This window comes from Amblyomma americanum, chromosome 1, assembly GCF_052857255.1.
Source record: "Amblyomma americanum isolate KBUSLIRL-KWMA chromosome 1, ASM5285725v1, whole genome shotgun sequence".
NCBI lineage: Eukaryota > Metazoa > Arthropoda > Arachnida > Ixodida > Ixodidae > Amblyomma > Amblyomma americanum.
Genome location: NC_135497.1, coordinates 429,412,526 through 429,438,648, shown reverse-complemented (window position 1 = coordinate 429,438,648; position 26,123 = coordinate 429,412,526). Strand labels below are relative to the sequence as shown.

The 26,123-nt window shown below is 50.4% G+C and overlaps 1 protein-coding gene and 1 pseudogene across 1 annotated transcript in view; one reads left to right on the top strand and one right to left on the bottom strand.

Annotated features, from left to right (window-relative positions):
- crb (cell polarity complex component crumbs) overlaps positions 1-26,123 on the top strand; it is a 275,406-nt gene that overhangs the window by 29,766 nt on the left and 219,517 nt on the right. The gene's annotated exons all lie outside the window — the stretch shown is intronic.
- Positions 12,173-12,268, bottom strand: LOC144116654 (U2 spliceosomal RNA; annotated as a pseudogene).

Sequence of the window (26,123 nt, the reverse complement as noted above, 5' to 3'; positions counted from 1 at the left end):
AACGCGGCCTCTGCTAAGACTGTCTAAGCTACGGATCGGGAACGTCTGGGAGGTTAAGCGTCGGAACTTGGTCGCCACGACTTCGCCCAGGCGTTTCGCGCTGTCGTTGTGCCATCGAGCCTTGGGCTTAATTCCTGCACGCTTAGGTGCGAATGCTAAACGCATGCGAGGTAGTACTCCAGGCGAATCGTCTCGACGCCGGCGGTTTGCCGTCTACGCGCGCCTTCCGCTCCTCTGTGCTCCGTTCGGTGTGCGGGCTACGTGTTGCCGACTGCCGGGGGTAGCGTTTATGAGCGTGGGTGGGTGCAGAACGCCGTTGCGAATAAGGGAGAGGAGGAAAGACCCGGCTCAGGTTTCTCTGCGTGCTTGTGGGGCATTTTGAGTTCGTTTGCGAAACCCGACGCTGTCTTGGAGAATGAAAAAAAAAAAAGCGGGTGCGGGTGACCGCGGCAATGCAGCTACGTCTGCGGTGTCCTCTCCGAGAGAGAAAAAAAAATGGAAGCAGGAAAAGCTGAGACAGCAGATTCCTTCGAACTGCGTCAATTCACCGCGAAGATCTCTCGGCAGGAATGCGCCCGCTTCCTCGCGGCCGACAGGCACGGCCCGTACGCGTAGCACAACGCATTCCGGCGTCCACGTCGGGCCTTGTCCAAACTCACTGGGGCTGTAAGCACTTCCAGGAATTTCAGCGCGCTTCTTTCCGCACTTGGGATATTTCGGCCGTGTAATAGGGTAGCATCTTTAAAATCGCGGTACTTGTTGAGTGTTCTTTTTCTGAAGGTTCCCACGGAATGTGAGCGCGTCGCGTGACTATGCTCTCCAGCGACCGGTGCTGCTGTCACAACGCAGCGGAAGTTTGCTTCTGTCGTGTTCCCCGCAATCTTAAAGCATTCTCATTTCCTCGGAGAGCAACAGCGCGCGTGAAACTCTCTCGACGGATCGTTCAGCTGTTGAGCATCTCGAGGGTGCCAGTAGTTGAGTGCATGCCTGCCGGGTCCCTTTGCTTGGGGCTCGGTTCGTCCGAGCCCGAACATCAGCGCTCGGCCGGCCGAAAATCCGCGCCGCAATCTTTGCGGTCCCCCCCCTCGATTCATCGCGGCGCATCAATCACGTCGGGGCCTCCGACCGTTGCCGTGGCACACGAAAAAAACGAACAAACAAAAAAGCACTTGGGAATATTGTTATTAGCCGGCAGGTTTTCGCGCAGTTTGTTCCCCGTCGCAATCTCTGCAGCGAGTCTTCGGTCACGGACGGGGGCGCGCTGTCCCTCCTGTGGGGGCAGCCAACTGGGCTACGTCCTTTACGCCGTCGGGGAAAGGGGTTCGCCCAGGAAACCGAGCGACGTGCAGCCTCTCGACTGGCCGCCAGAGTGCGTAGCAAAGCTGAAAAACCCTGGGTATGTGTGAAGCGGCTTTGATGGAGCGCCGGCAGCGGAGGCCTCTCTGTGCCCCTGCTCCCCGCGCGCGGCTGGCGGTAGCGGCTGACTGTAGATCTTGCATGCGGTTGAGGTGGTGTTGCCTCAAGTGCTTTCGCATGTCCCGCTCGATTTAACTGCTTTAAAATCCTACCATTTTCAATTTACTTCGTCGTGAGAGGAGCGATTGGTGCCTGGCAGGTGCACAGACTGCTTTTCTCTCTACCATTCACAACACCTCGGTGATCTTGTCGGAGGACGGTAGGAGAGCTTACCAAACAGCACGGTGAATGCCTAGAGGCTCTATAATTCAGACATACGTGATATGGGAACAAAAAATGGTACTCAGACGGTGACTCACGGTCGCTTCCTCGTCTATTCATCGGGGGGTGGTGCTAACGTTTTCAAGACGCGCAGTGTAGAGTGCGCGTTCTTTTCTTGAAGGGCAGCAAGGTTTCCGTTATTCCAGCGCGCTTCACAGCGTTACCGTTTCTTCAGTTTAGTTGCCCGTCGCTGAAGTCGCACAACGTTCTTGGGCAGCACGCACGCTACATGCAACGGGTACAACATTCTATGCGCTACTCTGCGCGACAACTCCCTTTATTTTTTCCATTCGCCGGTGGCCTCGGTTTTCATGGAACAAAGGGCGTAATGGCATAGGAACGGTTTCGTTATTGACTCTGTCTGAGGGGTGATTCTCCTGTCATTTTTCTCCCCGGTGGCGTGCAGTAGAGTCCACACAGCGCGGGACTTTAGTGTTCTTCTCGCTCGTCCGTCGCCGCTGAGCGGCAAGCGCACACATGGAAACACAAAGCGCCGGCTGTTTCTTGGGCGCGCCGAATCGCCCGCGCGTACACGCACATAACCGCGGCGGCCGTTTCTTCCGGCTACGTTCGGATGCGGTAAGGCCGCGCGCCCGACAGTGGTGGTGGTGGTGGTGGTGTTAGTGGTTTATTTAAAATAACATAATAGGAAGGTAAAAGATTTTTGCTAGCCCCGGCATCTGCCATCACGTGCGGCGGCACCTGAGCTGGGGCAGCGGAAAGAAAGGATAGCAGGCAGGTGGGAGAAATGAAATAAAAGAGGTGAGGGGACAGAAGAAAGACATGGGGGAGGTAAATAGTACACTACATAAAATAGATATACACTGCATAAAAACATTAAAAGTGAACACTATAAATGCAAAATAAATATACTATACACATTATTTACACAAACAGCCCGACAGTGCATTTTCCGATTTCGGGCGTACATACGTGCGCAGGCGGCCCACCTGCCCACCGGATTGTGGGAAACCTACCTGGCAGGCTTTCACCTGAGTGAAGGCCTTTACATCCGCACCCAAGTCTTTACCCAAAGGCATTTAAAGTGAAGGCCTTCATGGTGAATGTCTTTCGGGAACTGCCAGATGCATACACCTGGCAGGGCTTCACCTGGGTGAAGGCCTCCAGGCCTTTACCCTGAGGCCTTTAGGGTAACGGCCTTTTGGTGAAGGCCTTATGGCAAGTGCCTCCCGTGCATAGACCTTTAGGTAGAAGACCTTTGGGCCAAAGTTTGTTATGGTAAAGGCCTTTAGGTCAAATGCTGTCAGCACGTAGGGCCTTAATAGCCCACCGTAACTAGTGCTACTTTACGATATTCCGCGCTTAGGCGTGCTGAACCGTCTGCTGCTTTATTTTATTTTATTGATTAAACTACTATACTACTACGGAGCCGCCGCGGTGGCTCAGTGGCTATGGCGCTCGGCTGCTGACCCGAAAGACGCGGGTTCGATCCCGGCCGCGGCGGTCGAATTTCTATGGAGGCGAAATTCCAGAGGCCCGTGTGCTGTGCGATGTCAGTGCACGTTAAAGAACCCCAGGTGGTCGAAATTTCCGGAGACCTTCACTACGGCGTCCCTCATAGCCTGAGTCGCTTTGGAATGTTAAACCCCCATAAAACCAAACCAAAACTACTACTACTACTACCAGTTGTAGTGTATAGGACCGATTACAGACAGTTCCTCGAATGCGCGGAAGTGAGTGAGGGCAGTATCTGTCGCTGATCGACCTCTAGAATGTGGCCCTGTGGTCGTGTAGCCCCGCTCGCATTCCGTGTGCGTCCTGTGCGCCTCCCCCGAGGATTAAAACGGACGCCGGCGGGCCATGCTTGGCGCACCCGCTTCCAACATCGCTTTCGCACGTAATGTCCACCACCGTCAATCGCTCATCAGTCGTGGCGACTTGGTGCTAGTGATGACATGGGCCGTGCTTGTGCCGAGTAAACTTAGCCAGCCCGAGCAAAGAGGCCGGACGGTTCGTGACGGACATCTGCGCTAGCGTCTGCGGGCGTGTTGATAATGAAGAAAGGTCTGCTGTCGAGCAGAACTGTAAGCCTGCTGCTTTGTACACAGTCGTCGGTTATGCAGTGCCTCGTTTTGCTTGGAACGCGCTGACCTGGAGGACAATACAGCAAACATCACTTGCGCGGGACTCCAACTAGCAGCTCCTCATTTCTGCGTCTTCGTGCCGCCTTTACAGCCAGGGCTGGTGATTGCACCGTTTCCCTTTTTTTTTTAAAGACTGCGTGTTTTAATCGAGAAGAGGCCCAGGACAGTGGTTGCAGAGCTCGTCGTCGCCAAAAAGGTCAGCTATGGTCGGCACTGTCTTCGGGGGTGCGCGCGCTATCTTTACAACCGGCAGCTTTCAGCTTGTAGAAGACGTGGTTTGGGTGGTGAACGTGCTCAGGCTTGGACGCCTGGAAGCGTGTACGACCTCGCAAAGATGTTTAAAGCACGCGAGAGCGTATTCAGCGTTGCCAGCACCACGGTCTCGCGACGGCCACCTGCTGCGTTAACAGCGAGGTTATACAGGCTTGCGCTCCGTATACGAACCTGGCAGCGGTGGCAGTACATTTCAAACATGACGGTTTTGACCCCATCCCCCCTTTTCCGGTCCCTCCCCCCTCGTTTTTTTAAATATGCGCACCTCCGTAGTACTCCGCGAAAATTCACGAACCTCGTCAGCCTAATACAGTATGTGCGCGTGCAGGCGCCGTCTCCTGGGCCACGGCCTAATTCGTTCTCCCGAGCGAGGTGCTCCTTTACCTTGAGTACGCTAGTTTATTACGAGCAGATGCGAAGGGAGCGCCAATTACCACAAATCTGTGGGCCTGTGGTTGTGTTCCCCCACTTCATTCGCGTATCTATACCGCCCCGGTTTTCTTCAGGGACCACCTGCTTAGCCCGAGGTCGCGGGTTCGATGCCGGCCTCGACAGCTCCGTTTCGACGGTGGAGAAACGCACAAAAGCTCGTGCATCGAAATTCCTGGTGTGTTTCAGAAGAGCCGCAGCTGGTCCAGATTAACGCAGAGCCCTCCGCTGTACAGGGCGTGCTATGTAATAGCCGCTCCTTGCGTTTGTGCGCGAAAAAAAACCCGTAACTTTATGGAGTTGGCTCTACTGCTGAGCGCCACAAGGTTTCGTCCTCGTATCTCTGCGGGGGCCGTATAACGTCTTGCAGCGAGTGGCCCTCTGCAGCCTGCGCCGCGTAACGCCTCGTCGGGTGACCGCGAGTGACGTCTCTCGCGATACTCTCTGGGACAGTCCTCGGAGTCATTCACCCGGGGACGCGCGTAGCGTGCGCAGGTCGTCGTCGCCGAGACGTGACGTAAGAGGAGAATCAGACGCGATGACCTACGGCGAAACGGAAAGGTCGACTCGCCGGAGGTCTCCTCCTTCCGCCCTGATGGAGGAAACGCGCCGTCGCGGAGAGAGAGAAAGAGAAAATGCCGCGGCTTCCGCGACCACGGAAGCTTGGCGCTGAATTCGCATCCAGTAATGGCCCGCATGGTGGTTACTGTGGTCCCGCAGGCGGAAGTGTATTTCAGCAGCCTCGCTGATCACAGCAAATTCCGCATTCACGTAAGAGGAAGTTCCTGAGGTAGTTTTGTCATTAGCGACTAGTCGGTGCTTGATGTGCGTGATAGGCTGCGATTCCAGGAAGGATAAACATTCTTTGCCGCTTTAGGGTAATTTTTAAGCGCAAACTTAGTTTCTTTTTGAGAGTGCTGCTGAATTGTATATAACCGGGTGCGTCTTGTCCTTGAGAGAGCAAGTCCGCTTAAGCGATTGTGCATTGGCGCGTGCACCTGTTGCGGTTGCGGTGACGTCATCACGTAACTCCGCTGACTTCTATAATTGAGAATTTGTGACCACAGCGGTGGCCTAGTCGTTTGAGCATCCGGCTAGCATGCGGGAGGTGCGGGGCTCGATCCCTAGTGCCGCCTGGTACCCACGGGTGATACAGTGGGTACGGGTACAAGCTTTCCCCTGCCTTGTGCGAGGCTTCTTTAGGGTGAAATGCTTGGCAAATGGGTCTCTGACCGTATACCTTGCGTATAAGAACAAACCTTGTGCCATGGTGCTCTTTGGCCGCAGATGCCCATGCGCCATAAAAAAAAAAAAACACCATCGTGAGAATTTGTGCGACTTCCTTGGTGTGAAACCTGTGTCCTGGCACTTGCGCGTGTGATTCCTGACGAAACACCGGCTCTAGCCTCACGAGCCACCTCCCCGGCCTCCACTCCGTCTACACTCGGAGTAACTGCGAGTTGGGGACTCGCACCAGCGTCGCCATTCCCCCCCCCCCTTCCCCCCACCTTTTAGCCCATGGAATAAACGACTGAAATAGGAAGGCTGGTAGGAATTTCGAAAAAAAAAAGGCAGATAAAGCTGCATGTCGTCTTGCACCTGCATGTGTGGTTGTGTGCGGTCGATTGTGAACGCTTTCTGGACCTTTATGTCAACGTGAAACGAACTAGTAATATCAACTGTGCATGTCAACGTGTATCGGAATGGCGAATGCAGTGGTCGCTTCCATTCACACCGTGTTTAGTAGAGGCTTTCAGAGGGCTGGAGTATTTGGACGAGCCGGAAAAAAAAAATCAACGAAGAGCGCTTCAGAAACGGCTGATTTGTGACATTGCATTGCTAAGTGACTCAGGGGAGGACATTGCAGCGCATGATTGAGCACATAAGCACACAAAGCCGACACTAATACCCCGGCCACACGGGCACAAAAAATGACATTAGGAACCTAATGCCTTATGCTGTTTAGTGCCATTATTCCGTACCTGATGCAACTCGCCGAGATTTAATGTCGTCTCACTTTGTGATGATGGTCAAAAATTTTTGTGAAAATGTTGAGAAAGGTGTAACACTTGCTGAAATGGTTGTCAGTGTTAGAAAAATAAGATAATAAATGTGTTTTTTAGCAAATAGTGTTGGTTTGGCCATGCCTCTTGCAAACTTCGTAGGTTGTTTTTAGGCCGCATCTCGTCACGTCTGTTTATAGTAGTGAAATATTGCTGCAGTGTTATAGACGCTTTTAAAGTAGGTATTATGAATTCGTCTTCGCTTAATAGTGGATTTCTTTATATGCAAAATATATGCTAATTGGCGTAACGAGCGTGTGGTAGGAAGTACACATTTATTTCATGTCTCGGTAGCCGCGGCTGGTGAGCCGGCGGAGCGGGATGTTGACGTTGCTGGCCTGGTCGGTTGCTGAAAGCGTTCTGGACTGCGCGAGCCAGGTCGCGCTCCGAGCTTCGTCTTCATCAGCGCCGCAGGCGATACCAGCGCCGCTACAAGCGTACCCATTCCATCGTCGAATGCAGGTCGAATGAGCTGTGGTTGCAAATGGCATTAGAGCTAACGCCATAACGCTTCACCTATGCAGCGCCACGCGAATGGCATTAAAACTTGAGGCATTCGGTGCCTAGTGCCATTTTTTTGTGCCCGTGTGGCAGGGGTATACGAGTCAGTATGAAGAAAGCTCGGTGGCCTTGGAAGAGGTCAACTGTTTACGATAGCCGCGTCCAGGTATTGGAAGCAATAAGGGGCAGCCAGCGGCCACGAGAGTGAGATAGCTATGGTAATAAAAATGGGCTGCTTTGCAATTGGCAAGTGTATGCTCTAAGGCCATGAATGGAAGCCCACCAGTATCCCCCTGGAGCAAGATATATAATACTTGTATCTCGCCAGTACTCACGTATGCACAGGGCACAAACGAGGAGACTAACGGCAAGGTTTGATAAATCGCGGACGGCGGAGGGTGCTACGGAGAGAAAAATGACAGGGGCACCATTAGGAGACAGGATTAGAGCGGAGTGGGAACAAACCCGAATTAGGGAATTAGAGGCGGGGCTTGTAATGCGGGGCTCAGATAACCAACGGTCGCTTTGGGTAAAGGAGCTGATCCCAAGAGAAGGCTCATCTTAGCGCAGGCCGACAAAGTAAGGGGGCGGATGATATTAGGAAGTTTGCGGGCATAAGGCGGCTGCGGCTGGCGAAGGACAGGATTAATTGCATATCATTGGCAGAGGCATTTTTCCTTGAATGGGCATAGTTAGGCTGACTATGTCAGTATGTGCACCAGGGGATACAAATGGCGTGTAGGTGATGCGCTTTCTAATATACTATTCTTTGGGCTGCACAAGTGACGGGTGGAAAACAGTTATGTCGACAGGGGGAGTGGCGAACAGTCTTCTTCTGATCAGTTCACATAACGACGTGTGCAACGAGACTTTGAGCTGTATCGGTGCCTCCTGGTTTGTTAATTCGCCACCTTTCAAAACTGGCATTGTGTCTTAACTGTTCTAGTTTCGTGTTTGTGCCCTGGATCGGTGACGTTCGGCAGCAGTTTTCAGGGAGTTCGGAGAAGTCTCCACTGTGGTAAGCAAAAATACGGCGCGTGTGGCCGAGTAACTGGGTCGGCTCTGTGATTCACTTCACCGAGGTCTATTTCCAAGGGTGGGTGAGGGACGCACCTGGCGGTGACAGCTGTCGCGGTTTCCATGGCAACGCTTTGTACACAGCACGCTATCGGGTGCACGTGCTGTCGCACATGACGACCGCACGAGGCCGATTGAGTTTTGGCAGCAGTGTTGCGCGCGTGCTCCACAAACGTTGCCTCTCGAGCGGCGACGCACGCAACAGCCGTCAGCTACAAAATGGTCTCGTCGGGCGCTAGCTTGGCACGTGTTCCACGCGCGCGCGTGCGTTGCTAGGGCGCTGTAGCTGGACCTGGGAACTGGCTGCGCATGCGCTCTGGGCTCATACGCGAGCAGCGCCAGAAGGTAACTGCGTGCCGAGATTTGAATTGTTCGCCGGAATAATTTCGACCACCTGGAGATCTTTAATGTGCGATGTCAGTGCACGTTAAAGATCCGCAGGTGGTCGAAATTATTCCGGAGCCCTCCACTAAGGCACCTCTTTCTTCTTTCACTCCCTCCTTTATCCCTTTCCTTACGGCGTGGTTCAGGTGTTCAACGATATATGAGACATACTGCGCCTGCCTTTCCCCAAAAAAAACAATTATTATCAATTATTATCGCCTTTGTGTTTCAATTCCCACCTGTCCGAATGGTCCTCGGCGGCACGTGCAAAGAGAGGCCGCAGAGGTTGGAACAAAGGGGGGGGGGGGGGGTGTCTCGGCGATGTCTTCCTCGTTCGACGCTGTCGCGGTGCAGCTGAAGAGTGGCCTGCTCCGGGCGCCGGTCGGCCCCACGCACCTGGTCGGCCGTTGCGACAGCGCGGAAGTGGAGCTCGGCCGGAACGAAACGCAACTAGCTTCTCGTCTGCCCCCTCTCTGTCCGGCCTCCTCGCCCGCAGAGGGTTGTAGTGCAGTGTTGGTCCCATGGGACCTTGCGGGTACGTGTCCCGCCAGGGGTAGTTGCTTTTTTATCATCCTCCCCCCCCCCCCCCCCTTCATAGCAACGACCACCACCACCACCTTGCACTCGGACGGCGGTCGTTCGAGGGGAACGGGCTGCGTGTGTATCGCAGCCTGGGGATGCCCGTTTCACTTCGGTCGCGACGGCCGGATGTTGACGAAAGTGCCCCCTGGCGGTGGCCGACGGCCCCGCGTGTGCCGTCACTTTCCGCGGGCGGCGCGGGCGGCTGACTGGTTTGTCGTGCACACTTTCTTGAAGGGTATGGGAATATATGCCCGGGGACTTCCAAATTGTTCTCCCTTTGTTCCCTCACGCGACGATGGTTCTCTGAGTCGAGTGGGCGTTTTGAATAAACGAGCGCAGTGTGTCGAGCTCGTAGATGGAGAGAGCTAGGTTCTCGGTGAAGGAAAGGCGCTGTAACTGCCTCACGCACTCGATGGACACATCCTACGCGTACCGGCAGAGTGGCTACGCGCACGGGCGTACGCTGGATCCTGTCTGCGCATGCGCAAAGCGCGACGCGCGCGCAGGCGCGAGCAGGGCGCGAGCAGGGAGCAGGGCCTGAGCGCGCGCGCAAGTAGGAAGTGGGGTCCGGTTTACAACAATAGGAGGACCGCGGGGCTCTCGGGGACTCTTTTCTTCGTGGCTTGAACCTCTCTCAGGTTCCTGGAACTTTTCTACGCGGTTTAAGTTGTCCTTTCAGCGCCTCCCAAATCCCCTTCATTCGCGCTTGATAAGTTCATTCGGTCGGCTCGAGAGCGGGAATGCGCCAGCAGAGGGAGCATGGAGGTGGATGCCTTTTTTCGACGCCCGTCGCGCCCCAACTCGATGCACACATCCTAGGCGTACGGCGGAGCGCCTACGCGCCCAGCGCCGCTCCGCGACGGAGAGCGCGCGCTGGAGCAAGGTCCAGCCGCACCAAACACCTGCCACTGCCCAGAAAATGTTCTTCGCGGGATGGTTGTTCTTCGAGGGTGGTGTTACAACTTTCGGTTCTAATCACAAATTTATTTTTTTAAAGAAACCGTTTTAAAGGGGTTCTTTATGTACGTAAGGACGAAATGTCTGGAATATTAGGCGTCTTAGCGGAGACTTACACCAGTTTGCCAGGCGACGCCCGCGCACGCGCAGTGACATGGGTGGGGCCAGGCGGACATATATCTCCGCTAATACGTGTCCAGAATGCTAAAAACGTCTATTGCTATCTGTTATTCGTAAGCGTTGCAAAGAACGCGTTTCCTGATTTGACATCTGAAAAGTGATTTTGTTGTTAAAAAAAATTTGCAGTGTACAGTCTTCCAGTGTCGCAAGTCTTCGTGAGAGCCTCCGCGGCGCGAGTGCGAGCATGTTTTTCTTTACTGTCCTTCCTCCCCCTTTGTCTGTCCAGTCCGCACAGCGCTTTGGTTTATGTAAATAGCCGCTCGCCAAGGGCTCTCACGGTATTGTTTTTCGAGGGTACAAACTGTGAGCGCAGCGCTAGATCTCGCCGGTGGCCTCCGTGAGTCGGTCTTCGTACTTGCTCTCATGTGTCCCGTGCGGTGACGCTTTCGCGCCAACCCTACCGTACACACGAGAGCCTTGCTGTCTTTCCCTGTGCCTTCATGCTTGCATCGTATCAACGCGCTGCTCAGCGCGGCGCGGAACCGAGCGATGTCCCCGCGATTGGCAGTGAGTTTATTGCCAGCCGCAGCATCGGACAGGAAAGCTCACCGCAGTCGTGTAGCTGAGTGATTCAGTAGCTGGGGCGCAGTGTAGTGAGCTGAGCGGAGAAGTAGTCTCGCATCGCCTTTCGAGTCAAGTGCCGCAGAATTTATCCGGATATCGAGTCAGACCTTGAGTGCTTTCATCTCCCCCACCCTGGAATACTTTGAACTGACTCCTCTCACCCCCGGAAGTAGGGGGCCTTTATGAAGATAACACTGAACTGTATCTCTCTGCGTAGCCCGATCAATGAATCGGTAGTAGGTAAATGCACGTTTCATTTTGCAACGGCATTCGACGGCTTCTTTCATGCTGTAACAACTCTGTCGCACCGCAGGACGGTGGCGTTCCGGGGATTCCTTGGCAATGCTGCAACACGCGTCCTGCTCTTAAAGGCGAAGCTTTTTTTGCCAACAGACGCTATTCGAATATTTTCCGGCCTGTTTCACCCCCGTTACAGCCGGTATACGTTAAATCGCGTAGTAATTGCCCATATACGAGAAGCATCCTGTGCGCGGAAGCGCTTTTCTTTTCCATTCCCCGTCGACGCTTCGCGGCGTGTGTATCTCGGCGGCCCCGCGATAAAGGTTCGCGAGAAATGCGGAAGCACGCGCGTCGCCCCCTCAACCTTCTGTCGCTGTTTTCGTCCCCCGAGTGGAGGTAACAAGTGCCCACATGTGTATGCCCGGGCGCGGCGACCTAATCTCCCAGTGCCGCGAGTCGTTGACCCCGGCGGAAGTTGCGCACTACTGCGACGCCCCCCCCCCCGCTCCTCTTTCGCGTGTATTTGGGCGCTGCGAATGTGCACGCGCCAGGTGCTTGCAAGCACACTCCCTACCAGAAAGGAGGGAAAAGGGATTAAGCTCTCTCCTGGCGTACTCCATTTTATCAAAGGAGCGCTAGGGGACATCTTAATCCCTTTTTTTTTTCTACTCCCATATTGGCGTATTCTTGTTTAGAGTGCACCTCCTTCGCCTCGTGCTCTTCTGTGCTCGCAGTTTTGCTAGCCGCCGCAGTTTGCTTTTAATGCCGCCCATCGGGAGATTATCGCGTAAGGCAAGGAAAGAAGACTTGTGTGCCGTGATGTGTGTGGGGTTTAGTTAACGCCCGAAACGTGTACATGGGGCTGTGAATGAAGCCGTTGTGGAAAGGCTGGCGATTAATTTCGACCGCCTAGGGTCCTTTGCTTGCTTGCTGTTGTTGACAGGAAGAATGAAAAGGAAAGTGTACGGGCCTGCCCACTGGCTCAAGCTGAGCCACAATCGCTGCCACGTGCTGTAAGTAGGTGAGTTGAAAGATAGGAGCGCAAAGATTCAATTGAAAAGACGCGCGCTATCGCATCCCGGGCCGATCCCGAAGGCAGTGCAATACCGGGCAACCCGTGGCGGAGGTGAAGCAAGCTTCAAGCACTCCGCCACATTCCAAAAATAAGCTTAATATCTTGGGTCCATATATTAAATCACACGGCATTGCAATGGTTATTTAATGCGCATCGACAGTGCACAGCACCAGGCCATCTTCTGCATGTCTCCTCCATCGAAATGCGACCGCCGCGACCGGGAGTCGATCCCGCTACCTTGGCCTCAGTAGCCAAAGGTCATAGCCACTAAGCCACCATGGCGGGGGAACGAAAGAATTCCCGCAAGTTTAGCGCGTCCTTGAGATATTTCGCGCTCACATTACTGTAGCTCACATCCATGGACCTAACATTTAAAAATATCCGCGAAGTAAGTTCTTAATGCCTGACCATAACTAATAACATTCAATAACCACATTGTGTTTGGCTCATTATGTCGCGAGTTGTCGCTGCGCCACTAACCGCCAAATACAGCACGCAGTTCTGACTAGTGCTACTGGTATTCTTCCTCGTTTGGCAGCGATAGGCATTTAGTGCATCTTCAACGTTTAGTGACGCGTGCACTCCAGTTGCGTGCGCGCTGATTGCGTCTGGCATATGCCGCGATTTTTTTTTTACGGCGTGACGAGCCACGCAGCTGGCCGTCCAGTCCGACATTCCTGTGCTTGCGTGGGAGCTTGCTCTCGCTCAGACATTTTCATTCTGGCCTCGAGTCGGATCTCTCCGATGCGTCGACTGTGTATTCTGTCGTGCCGAGCAGACGTGGCCGTTGTTGTAACAGGAAACTCTCGGCCTTCGCTTGCTCGCCACGTGTGCACTGACGCGGCCTTTTTCCCGGCACGGTGCTTTAAAATGCTCGTCGTCTATTCAATGATGATGATGATGGATTTCAGGGGCGTCAAGGCAGCTTTGCCCAAGTAGTGCCATGACATGAGGCGTTTTCCTCCGGGTGAGTTTTGAACACGAGCACTCCTCTACGGGAGTAGGAAGGGGCTAATCTGTCCTGCAGCTCACTCTTTATTATGAAAGGAGGACATCTTACTCTCTTTTGACTCGCTTCTATTTAGAGTGTATGGTGGTGGTGGTGGAAAACATTTGTTAACCATTAAATGGTTACAGAGAGGTGATTGGGTTAGCGCCCTATTGGCCCCCTCCACTCACAATGCTAGATGGAGCCCCTAGTCCGGGGCAGCATTTGCAAGCAACGCCGCCCTCGTCCGTTGAACCAAGGCCTTTTGGGTCTTGAGGTCGCCTCCCAGTCCTCTCGGGTCGGGATTGGGGGGGGGGGGGGGGGGGGGGCAGATGGGTTTGATTGGCACGCCCAAACCACGCGGAAGGTGTCAGCCACCTCCCCCCAGAACTGGCAGGCGCCTTCAAATGATGGGTTGGAATGCTTAAAGGGGCTCTCAAACGTTTTCAGAGGAGAGGACATTAATTCACTTAATCACTGCACTGTGTTGTCATGAAAACCAGAGCCAAATAATACTCTTCACTTCACTTCACTTCACTTTAATACCTTAAAAACCCTCGTTAGAGGGTATTACATAAGGGGTGGGGCACACAGAAATGAAAAACAGAAAGACTAAACAGATAAGTTGAAAGTTATACAAATATAAGATTATCACTAAGCAAGTACACGCGTGATTTCTTCGATGAACAATGATTGGCATGTGATAGCAGCAAGTTCACGGGGAAGGCCGTTCCAGTCGTTCGCGGTCCGGGGGAAGAATGATGAAGAAAATGTAGTGGTGCGGGCGCGAGGTCGTGACACTTGCTGCTGATGGCCGGTGCGGAGGGAGATGCGTGGTGGTGGTGCGCAGATGTAGGGTTCCTGTCGTAGCTCAGAGTAAAAAAACTTGTGAAACAAACATAAACTAGCAATGTAGCGGCGATGAGCAAGGGTAGGTAGGCTGGACTGTGATTTGAGGGATGATATGCTGATATCAAAAGAATACGATGAATGAATGAATCTAGTTGCTCGGTTTTGAACTGCTTCAATTGAATTAGAGATATGCTTGCTTTGGAGACCAGATGGGAGATGCGTATTCTAGTTTTGATCGGACTAATGATTTGTATGCGAGGAGCTTGACATGCTGAGGTGCAGAGCGTAGGTGACGCTTTAAGAATCCTAGTGTTCTGTTGGCGGATGATATGATGTTTGAAATATGCGTATTCCATGTAAGATCATGACAAATATGAACACCAAGGTATTTGTATGATTGGACAAGATCGAGAGGAACGTTAGATATGCTGTATTGGAACAGAAGAGGGTAACGGCGACGATGGAACGACATATATTTGCATTTACTTGTGTTAAGTGTCATTAGCCATTCACTGCACCAGTCTTGTACATGAGTTAAATTATTTTGAAGGGATTGTTGGTCAAAGGTGTTAGTGACTGTTCTGTAAATAACACAATCATCAGCAAACATCCGAATATGGCAATCTAATTTCTCAGGTAGGTCGTTAATATAAATTAGAAACAAGAGTGGCCCAAGGACGGATCCTTGGGGCACGCCTGAGGAGACTGGTAGGAGGTCAGACATTTGGTTATTGACAACGACTGATTGGAAGCGGTGAGTTAAGAATTCTTTTATCCATGCTAGTATGTCGGGATGCAAGTTTAGGCGAGAGAGTTTCAGAAATAAGTGGTTATGAGGTACCTTGTCAAATGCTTTAGCGAAGTCGAGAAAAATTGCGTCAGTTTGGAGGTTAGCATCAAGATTGGCATGCAAGTCATGAACGTAAAGTGCTAGTTGACTTTCACATGAGTATCCTTTGCGAAATCCGTGCTGCGATGGGTGAAAAAAGTTATTTGAATCCAGAAAATGCATTGTTAAAGAATAAATGACGTGTTCCATGAGTTTACATGGTATGCTGGTGAGTGATATGGGTCGGTAATTAAGTGGTGAATCTTTGTTACCCGACTTGTGGACCGGAACAACCTTCCCCACTTTCCAGTCATGGGGTATGACACCTGTAGAAAGAGACTGTGAGAACAGCAGGCATAAAAATTTGGCAGAAGTATGGTTAACGTTTTTTAGTACCTTGGTGTTGATTTCGTCAAAGCCGGCAGATGATGACAGTTTTAGTTTATCTATGAGACATGATATGCCGGCCTCAGAGAAAGTAACGGCTGGCATTAAACTTCTTTGGTCATTTGCTGTCATGAGGGGGGGCGGTTCCTGTTCATGAGTGAATACAGATGCGAAGGCAGAATTAAATATGTTAGCACACTCGACATCAGAAACAGCACGCCCGGAATCATCAGTTAAGGTAATAGTGCGTATAGATTGCGGATTTAAAAGCTGCCAGAATTTAGTCGGGTTATCTTTAAGTATGTTGGGAAGGTCAGTATGATAAAATGAGCGTTTAGCGTTTTTTACTGCGACCAGGTATGTCTTTTCGGCAGCGTAATATTTTTCCCATGCGTAGTCATTTCCAGTCTGTTTAGCACTGCGGAACAAGCGTTTCTTTTTGTTTTCTAGTCTTCCTAGAGCCTTGGTAAACCATGGTTTCTGTTTGGTTGCGCGGAAGCTGCATTTGGGAACATATTTGTTAGTAAGTTCGTTGATTTTATGAATAAACATCGACCAATTTTCGTGGATGGTTTGTTCCGGGAAAGAGTGCTGAAAAGATGGGAAATAAGCTTCCAACGCCCTGTTTATAGCCTCATAGTTACCTTTGTTATAAAGGGTGATTGTTTTTTTGGAAGTTTCTTTTATTGTTGGAGTGAAGGTAAAAGACGCATGGATGACTTTGTGATCACTAATTTCCCGGAGATAAGTAATGGAGTTGAGGCATTCGGGGTGGCTAGATAGTATAAGGTCAAGAATGTTTGCGGTGTCTCCGGCGATGCGTGTAGGCTGGGTTACTAATTGAGTAAGATTAAAATTTAAGCACACATCCACAAACTCCTGTGATTCATGCTGTCTAAAAATAGGCTGATGAGGGTTATTCCAATCTATGTCAGGATAGTTAAAATCTCCAAAAAGGAGCACGTGTGCATTAGGTTGTTTTGTTGTAAGTTGGTTCAGAATGTTGTGCAGCTTTCGAGGGAATTCGGGGTTATTGTGGGGGGGCCTATAACAAACACCAATTAGTATAGACACTGGCGTGGCGCGACAAAGCAGCCATAATATTTCGAGGTCAGATTCGATGTTAATGTGGGAACACTGTAGTTGATTGCTGGTAGCGATAAGGACGCCTCCTCCTCGGGGGACTTTGCGATCGGCACGGAAAAGGTTAAAATTAGGTAAGTTGCACAGAACTTCAGTGTCGCCCACATTATCGGTCAGCCAAGTCTCTGTCAGCACAAGCAGGTTAGAGCCTGTTGAAGATACAAGGCTGGATACACTATCGCACTTTGAAAGCAGACTGCGTATATTAGTATAGATAACCGAAAAAGAAATATTCTGTCGAGGGGAGGTATGGCGTGGATTAGATAAGTGACGATTGTGCGGTGAGCGCTATGCTATTTCTTTCACCATTTCGGTGGCAGCATCAAAAGTGTAGCGTTTTTTGCCGAGAAATAGGGTCTTGTACCGCAAAGAAAACGGTCCAGTTTCTGCTCTTGCAAATGCGACAAGATGTTTGCGGGCTTTTTGAACAGAGCGGGTAAAATCTTCTCCAATGCTATAGTTCGTGTCCTTCAGCATAGGACCTTTGGAAAGGATAGTTTCTTTGGTTTTGAAGGAGACGAATTTTGCTATAATTGGCCGTTGGCGGTCCTCGTTATGGCGTCCCAAGCGATGGGCACGCTCTATCTGACTGGGCTCTAAGGTTAACTTTAACTTATTCTGACAGTGCTTAATTATTATTTCTTCAGATTCGATGAATGATTCGCGGGGATTGGAGTCTGGAAGGCCATAGAATATCAGGTTGTTGCGGCGTGATCTGTTTTCTGTGTCGTCTATTCGGGCCTCAAGGTTAGTAACAAGAGCTGCCGTCCCGGCGGCAATGGAATTGACGGATTCTAGATCAGATTTTAGGGTAGCAATGTCCTGAAAGAGGCTTTCCAGGTCTGCTAGGCGTTTGCTCAGGTCGGAAATGGTTTGGTCGACAGAACGCATCTGACCTTTAAGGTCCTGTACATCCGCGATTATTTGGCCTTGACCGGCTGACAACTTCTTGAGTTCAGCAAGAACACTATCAAGTTTGTCCGGACCAGGGTTCATCTCAACATCTCCGGACAAAAGAAGAAGATATTTTACAACAGAAAAGCATTCACCAGCAATAGAAATGCAACACTGCAGGCTCGGAAGCTGTACCAGGCAACGGTCACTACATTTTTTAGAAAAGAGGCAGTATGATGGACTAACCTGCGTAGCGAAAACCAGTGGATGAGGAGGCTGCGACATGGCACAGCTACCGAGCCCACAGAGCGCGGGCGGAAGGCGGTGCTCTTTATATGTTGACAGGGTCGATGTTGTCGCTGGCGGTTGCGCTTGCCATCCGATGTCGAGGGTCCAGGAAGGGGGCGCTCTTTTCACCGATGCATCTGCGCTGCTCAAACTGAATGGTCCGTTGTACCCGACGCAGACCGGCCGCTCTGGGTCCGGTAGAACAAGCCACGAAGTGTCGAAGATGGCTGGGAAGATGTAGGCAAAGGCAGGCGCGAGCACCTGCGTAGCGAAAACCAGTGGATGAGGAGGCTGCGACATGGCACAGCTACCGAGCCCACAGAGCGCGGGCGGAAGGCGGTGCTCTTTATATGTTGACAGGGTCGATGTTGTCGCTGGCGGTTGCGCTTGCCATCCGATGTCGAGGGTCCAGGAAGGGGGCGCTCTTTTCACCGATGCATCTGCGCTGCTCAAACTGAATGGTCCGTTGTACCCGACGCAGACCGGCCGCTCTGGGTCCGGTAGAACAAGCCACGAAGTGTCGAAGATGGCTGGGAAGATGTAGGCAAAGGCAGGCGCGAGCACCTGCGTAGCGAAAACCAGTGGATGAGGAGGCTGCGACATGGCACAGCTACCGAGCCCACCGCAGCAGACGACCCACAATCGCGCGTCAAAGTTGGCGAGCCCTTCCCGGCGACTTTTTCATGCTCGCACCCTCCACCGTCCCCCGCATCTGCGTAGACAAGGTGAGAGGTGGCCATTGGTTAGATTCTTTCAGACGTCAGGCAGCTACCATGGCCGCGGCCAATAAGCCGCTTATCTCCGGCGGGTCGGGAAGCTCCGCTCCTAGAGGCGGGTCGGCGAAGGAGCGCCTACCTTCCAGCGTGCAAAAAGTGACGAGAGGAGAGGGAAAAGCGCGAAGACGCTGAAATTCAAATTTTAACTAGAGATAACTCAGCTTCTACAAAGCGCATTAAAAAAAAAATTCTTGCTGGACACTATTCGTGAAGCGGCATGCTTCAATATCCCAGGCATGCCGCAACTTTATTAGAGCCCCCTTCACAGCCCCTTTAAGCACCGCCGAGCAGTGTTGGTGAGAATTTTGATGAGGAGGCGCTGGTCAGCACGATCCAGTCCCTTACAAGGGGCCGGGTAGCGCCGGTGCTCCTACCTGTAGTGATCGGTGATGTCTTTGAAGGTAAGGGCCAGATTGTCTGAATGCGAGTAGGCTGCCAAGGAGAGGGAGATAGCCCGGGGAGACTGACTGTAAGGTGGGTCAAATACCTGTTCAAGCATTTCACCCGAGAGAATCCGAGCACCATCCCGGAGGGAAGCTTGTACCATTGACAACAGGAACGTTTTTTTTCTTCTTTTTTTAATAGCTCGGTTGACCCACACAGCAGCCGAGCCAACGACCGCACGAGAAACGAGTCGTCTGAAGCGAGCCTGCAAGCTGAGTGCAAGTCGCAGCCTTTGGAGGGCTGTCGGTGCGAAAGAGGCGCCTTCTATTGCCGCCGAGCGGATGCTCGCCGGGTCCGCCTGCGTTTGTCCCTCGCTTGCGGCGGCTTCTGCAGCGCCCCAGCATTGGTGGAGTTTGCGACCATATTTATGCCAAGTCACGCGTTTCTGTGAGCTCTCGTTCCTGCGGCTTGAAGGTTGTGGCGCGTTTCGACGGAGGGGAACTGCAAAGCCGAGGCTAGACCTCCTGCATGCTTGCAAACAAACGACGTGGCGCTGCAGTCGCTAGCGGGCTCGCGATTGCCAAAAGGTCGGGGAGTGGCATCGCGGAGAGGTGTTGAGCGCGGGTTTTCAAGGGTTATAGGCGCGTTTCCAGTTTCTGCGAATCACATCAATGGTTGATGCTTCCAACTTAGTAATTTCTCGAAGTCGACGAGGTCGCGTTGGCCGCGTGCGGCGTATTCAGAGAAATAGTTTGCCACTGTGTATTGCATATATGGTTAGTAGTAAACGTCTAGAAAACGTTTCAACCGTTGATTTCTACGCTAGGCATTAAATAAAGTAGCAACTTTCTGACACACTGCACTTGCACGAATGATTTCACTTCGGGACAGTAGTGAGGGGAACTTCTGGCGCTGTTTCGGCGGAGCAGACGTGCGCTCACCGTCTGCTGACATATGTACGTGTCGCGCTGTGCGAAAAGTGGGGACAGTGTCGTGTCCCCAATCTCTTCTGTCTCGCTTAAGCGCTGTTTTTAGCAGCAGGATCACGCACCAGCCAGGCCGACTTCTCCCCTTAATAAACTTGTCGAATTGTTGAAAATTTTTGATTTCTGCAATTATTTTCTTTCCTATCCCTGCATGGGGTCTTCAGTTTTGTGGTGAAAAAATATAGCAAAATATTCAATGGAGGTCTATAAATTACGCTTTTTAGATGTGTGGTCGTAGAAAATTGTGAGGCAATTTCTTTGAGGTTTTCTTTGATTTCAGTGCCGCATTTCTTTGACCAAAGCGAAAGCGAGGAGGCCGAAAATGAGGAAATAAACCCTTTTTCTTTTTCACTTTTTCTGCGATTGGCATCACTCACACCTTTGTAATTTCGTAGCGCATGAAAATAGAATGATTCTATTTGTCGCAAACTATTCCTGAGACGTTGAGGAGCGTAATAAATCTCTCGATTCTTTTACCTACACGTGCAGTACTATGTTAGTTATTTTTTGTAAGAAACGTTTTCATGTAACTATGCATGCATAAGTACTGATCATCTAGAAAAAGAACTAATCGCGTCATCATACAGAACAGGGTTTTGTGTACATGCTGGCATAAAAACAATTGCGCACTAACTACTCAATTATTTAAGACCTTGGGGTGACCCGACGAGGGTGTTAATTATAATTATCCTGAACTGCACCAGGTATAGCTAAAAATAAAAGGCATTACTGGAACTAGCGTAGCAATTTCATATTTGCACCAAGTTTAGTTACATATCGCATGCATAAATAACGAAAACACCTTTCATTGCCGCGTCCCCTCTCAATCTCGCCACGTGTTTGTTAGTAGCACACCTGCGGCTGCTTCTTTCCAAACAAGCTTGGCGATCATGTACTACCTCATGAAACGTGACACATGCATGATGCAATGAAAAAGCATGTGGCGTTTAGCACACTTAAGGTGCGCTATTCTAAGCACGCCAACGCGACCGCGCAAGATTGACACAACTTACCAGACTTCTTTCTACTCGAATCAAATAATTACGTCGTCATATCAAGAAACAGTTTCAAGTAAATATTAAATGCCATAAAACGCGCCATTAAAACATGCTGTGCTATTAACAAAAGAACGCATTCCTTGTGGGCGAGTGAACATGCCGGCGCCCCGTGCACACCGGCTCAAGGTGATAAATACGTGTGCAGCTACATATGTGCTTTTATTCCTTGCGAAGCTACATATGGGCTTTTATTCCTTGCGCAATTATCAGCCTACTATCCTGATGTTCACGTGAATGAACGCAGTAACTTATATGCTATTAAGTGCATTGAGTGGCAGTGCCGATCGATTCCCAGACTTGACGCTTTACTACCGTGGCCCAATGCCTGTTATCCAGTTTCCTAATGCGGTATTTATCGGCGAGAAACCTATCGAGGCTAATTTAAATTTCCTCTTATGCTACTACGCGGATCCAACAGTGACGCAGCTGGTCAATACATGCTGCTTCTGCAATGCACAGGCTTGATGCAGCCGCCGGCAGCTGCGGTCGGCACGGGCAGGCGGAATCTGTTTTGCCTACCATGCGAAAGTCGCTGCTGACATCAGCGCCACCGCCTCTTCGTGACGTCACGGGGTGAAGGAGGTCTGTAGCTTCAGTATAGCGAACTGTTTGTAGCAAATCGCAGGCTGCGAGAGAATTACAAAAGAAAGCTGGTATGTCTGTCTGGGTCATGGCCCTCCGGTCTGCTACTCTGCACTGGGACAGGGTGACCATTTGGACAGAACAGAGGTCCGAACATATGCAGGGACGGAAGCACAGCGCCAGTGCGCCCGATGGACGCCTCGAGTCGGCACTCGCATTGCGTGAAAACAGAAGGCATGCCTAACTTCCCGCAATATTGTTCAGCCTCGGGCCAGGTGAGGTCCTCCGACAATGGCCGGCTGTCGAAACGCGTCAAGGCAACGGCCGACGCCGCTTCCTATCGCCCATTTGCTCCTGGTCCCTATGGGGTCTGGTATTCCGTGCCCTTGCATTTGTGCGAGATCTCGAAATGTGCTGCTGTCGCGTATTTCAGGGGTTCATCTTGATCAGTGGAAAGTCGGCCGCTTAGTAGCTGGCGGAAACGACAGCGTTTTTGCGCTGTTCAGTCAACAGCGCCGCCTACGTCGTATGCCTGTCGGTGAACGGAGGACAAAATTCGTCGACGACTGACAGCGTCCGTCTTCTCGGGCCTGATAGGCGCTTAAGGCAACGCTTTCCACGGTGCCATTCTTGATGTGCTTAACGACTTGGCTGTCGGCGATCCTATTTGTTGTCAGTTACCTCAGTGGTCGTTCAGCTTGAATGCCGACAGCAGCTGATTGTGTGGCTGGTTGTTGCCGGGCTGGTCGCGATGTTCCACAGGGAGGAGTGTTAAACCCCACCTTATTCGAAGTTGCCCTTATTCCTAACTAAACATGGCCGCTATAGAGCAAATGCGTCTAAAGAAACGAACGCCTGTATTTTCTGCCTGTTCTCTGTCAGTCGACTTCTGCGTTCTTGCGATCCTGTGTTTCTAACGAACTCACGCGGCTCCCACTGGCCTCGTGGATGAACCTTCGGACAGCGTCCAGATCGGTGCATATCGTGGGGACACCTTCTTCTCCACGCCCGTTTATTCCTGGAATGCCGAAGGACACTGCTCCGGAATCTGCTCGTTAGTATCGTGCCAAGGACGTTTTTGCAGTGGAAATGGATTTCTGGCTACCGTGCGAAAAAGCGAAAACACAACGCGACTACAGAAAAGTTTTGTGCGCAGGTATGGGCTCCGTGCGCTGGTATGGTGGCGCCAGCAGCGACCACGTCGCCAGCGCCGCCTCGTGGCACTCACCGCGTTAACCGGACGCTCAGTCACGGCCGGTTTCTCGAAGGGAGAGCGCGCGCGCCCCCCTCGAGACTGGCAGTGGTGGCCCTGCGCCTTCCTCCATGCCCGATGCGTTCCCGCCAGCCCGGCCGCATAGCAGACGCGCACTGACCGCGTTGCCATTCTAAGTCAATGCCTACTTCTCTGCGGATTTCAAGGCATTGAAAGCCTTGACGCCACCATTGCTACTGCTACTGCTGATCACTCATTCCGAGCAACCATGATTGTGTTGCAGTCCCGACGGCACTGCAATATCCGGCAGCGCAGTTTAGCTTATTGAGATTAATAAGTACCTTTACAGTTTGAGAAACAAGGCTCTGACCCAAATAATGAATTCAGCTATGTAATTTACATCCATTGTGACATCGACTATGTGAATGGTCGGCTAGAATTGCGAAGAACGCAAACTTACTACACATATATATCAGATGATAGTGCTCTATATCCTGCAGGGTAGACACTGCTTTACTTTTTGTATTCCTCTCAGAGAAGCATAGCTCTAAGCATACAAAAAGACGATGGGTTTCTTCCTAAGTATCTTCCACAGGACTTTCATTTCAGGAATCTCATGAAGACACCAGTTACATGAATTATTTTGGTCGTATTGCTCTTTTGGTAAATACTTAACTATAGAAAGGCCGCCGCGGTGGCTCAGTGGTTATGGTGCTCAGCTGCTGACCCAAATGACTCGTATTCGATGCTGGTTGCGGCGGTCGCATTTTCGGTGAAAGCAAAATTTTAGAGCCCCGCGTGCTGCGCGATGTCAGTGCACGTTAAAGAACTCCAAGTGGTTGCAATTATCTCGAACCTCCTACTATTGCGTCCCTTATAGTCTGCGTTGCATTGGGACGATAAACCCAAATAAAATCAAAAGATTAATTTCCGAAATTAAGGGTTTAGCGATGTTGTGAAATCCAAGAAATATATATAGAGAAATTCGAACCACTCTCTATTTTTCTTTTTATTCGTGTAGAAAAGGATTTGAGATCTCATAAATGCAACAAATAAAGATACAAAATTTTAAACCACTGAAGGAAATAAAATGATGCAAATAAATACACAAAAGCTTAGGTAAAACAATGTGAAAAACACCATAAGCACTCTCAGAAGTACGACGTCGCTCCCACAGGATACACGCACGCACGAAAAAAAAACTAGAAACAAAATTGACACGCTGAACCACAGATGAGCATAACAAACGAAGACTTCGACTTCATATGATAGCTCCAAGAACTACACCGTAGACCATTTCCTGTGACTGACTCAGCGCATTTCTTCGCTCTACATAAAGACATAAAGCAGCTCCTACCAATGATGGCACGTTCAATACACCCCAGTCAATGTAAACCGTTTCCCAGCTCACACTCACGAATTTAATTCCACAGTGCAGTCATTTCCAGCAGACCCTCTGTGCATGAGCGATCATGCACAATGTCCGAGGAAAGCGTTTAAATATATTTGTTACCTTGACTGCAGTGTTTTTATAGCTTTTATGACATTGGGTTTTATGACATTGGGTTAAGACAGGAGGATTTAATGGTATATGGTTTAGCGGAAACACATCTTAGAGACATGGAGCAACCACCATGTAACCCAGACTACGCATGGGAATATTGCAATAGAACAGAGGGCAGCAGAAAGGGAGGTGGAATTGGGGCATTCATTCATAAAAGTATGAATTTTCAAAGGGTTAGACTGGGATGCAGGGAACATTTATGGCTAAAAGGAACACTGGCAGGCAAGCAAACACTCCTTGGCTTTGTATACCTGTGGACAGGGGTTAATGCCAAAGAGGAAAACAGGAAAATGTTAGAATGTATTGCAAGCGACATTGATGAGCTAGGAGGACAGGGAGAGATAATTATATTAGGCGGCATGAATGCACACATAGAAGACCTGGATGGGTACACGGATTCGACAGGAAGCATGCTGCAGGACATGTGTGACAGGCATGATTTAGTTTTGTGCAACAGTACTGAGAAGTGTGAAGGGCTCATAACATGGGAGGCGGGGAGTCTGCACTCGACGATAGATTATGCACTAATGTCACAGAGGATGTATAACAGATTAGGGGTAATGAGCATAGATGAAGATGGTTCCAGAAGTCTAGGTAGTGACCACAAGCGTATCAAGTTGAGCTTCAGAAGAAAAAGCAATGTAGGACTGAAGCAAGATAAACAATCAGGGGGAAATTTTTACTCAGAAAAGCAATTGGAAGTAGCAGCCAAACAAATCGAGAAAGTAATTTTTGAGGATAGTGAAACAGAATGGACTTATACCAAATTAACTCGATTACTGGAGCTAGAGCTAGCTAAGGTGCGAGTAAAGCTAAAAGGGAAAAGATGCAAACCCAAGAGTTGGTGGGATGAGGAGGTGAAGAGGGCAGTAGAAAAGCGCAAGGAAGCATCCAGGGAACACAGATATTCCAAGAAGAGGGGGGAACCAAAACCCGAAGTAGACAGAAAATGGGATACCTTCATAAAGTGTAGAAGGGACGCATCCTATTTGATTAATGAGAAAATTAGAAGAAAGGGTGCCCAATGGATGTCAAAAGTAAATAAAAAGGATAGAAAAGCAGCCCAAAAATTCTGGAAACATCTAAATGCAATGAGTAATAAAACTAGGCTAGAACAAAGGTTTATTGTTACAGATGAGGGTATTCGACTAGAAGGGGATGAAGCAATAAAACACATAGGAACGAGGATGACGGAAAAATTTTCAGCAAAGCACGTGGTACATAATTTATCGAAGGAGGATAGACCGGTTACAGCAATAGCTTCACTTGAGCAAGGAGAGTGGGAAAGGGCAGAGAAGAAGGTTCCTAGTGGCACATCAACATGACCAGATGGTATCCCGATTATGTTGATAAAGAAGTTAGGACCAAAATCCAAGCAAACATTAATACAGGTAGTGAACAAAATGATAGTGGATGAGAAAGTCCCCGATGAATGGCGATTAAGTAGAATGAACATGATATATAAGGGAAAGGGGGACAAAGCAGACGTAAGTAACTATCGCCCCATAACAGTGACATCTGTGGTTTACAGGGTGGTGATGCAAATTATAAAGGATAGACTGCAGGCTTGGGTGGAGAACGAGGGGGTGTTAGGGGAACTACAGAATGGGTTCCGGAAACAAAGGAGGTTGGAGGACAATCTATTTTCATTGACACAGTGTATAGAAATTGCGGAAAAGGAACATAGGCCCTTATTGCTAGCATTTCTGGATATTAGGGGAGCCTATGACAACGTTACTCAGGAGCATTTGTGGGACATATTGGGCACATTGGATGTGGAAAATGGAGTAATTAATCTTTTAAAAGATATATATAGAGGTAACAGAGTGCTCATAAAATGGGAAAAAATGTATCAGGGCCTGTAGAGATACAGCGGGGGCTTAGACAAGGATGTCCTCTGTCCCCTTTGTTGTTCATGTTGTACCTGCAAGGTTTGGAGTCCAAGCTAGAGGGGAGCGGACTAGGCTTCAACCTATCTTTTTTCAAGCAAGGGGAATTGATTAAACAGACAT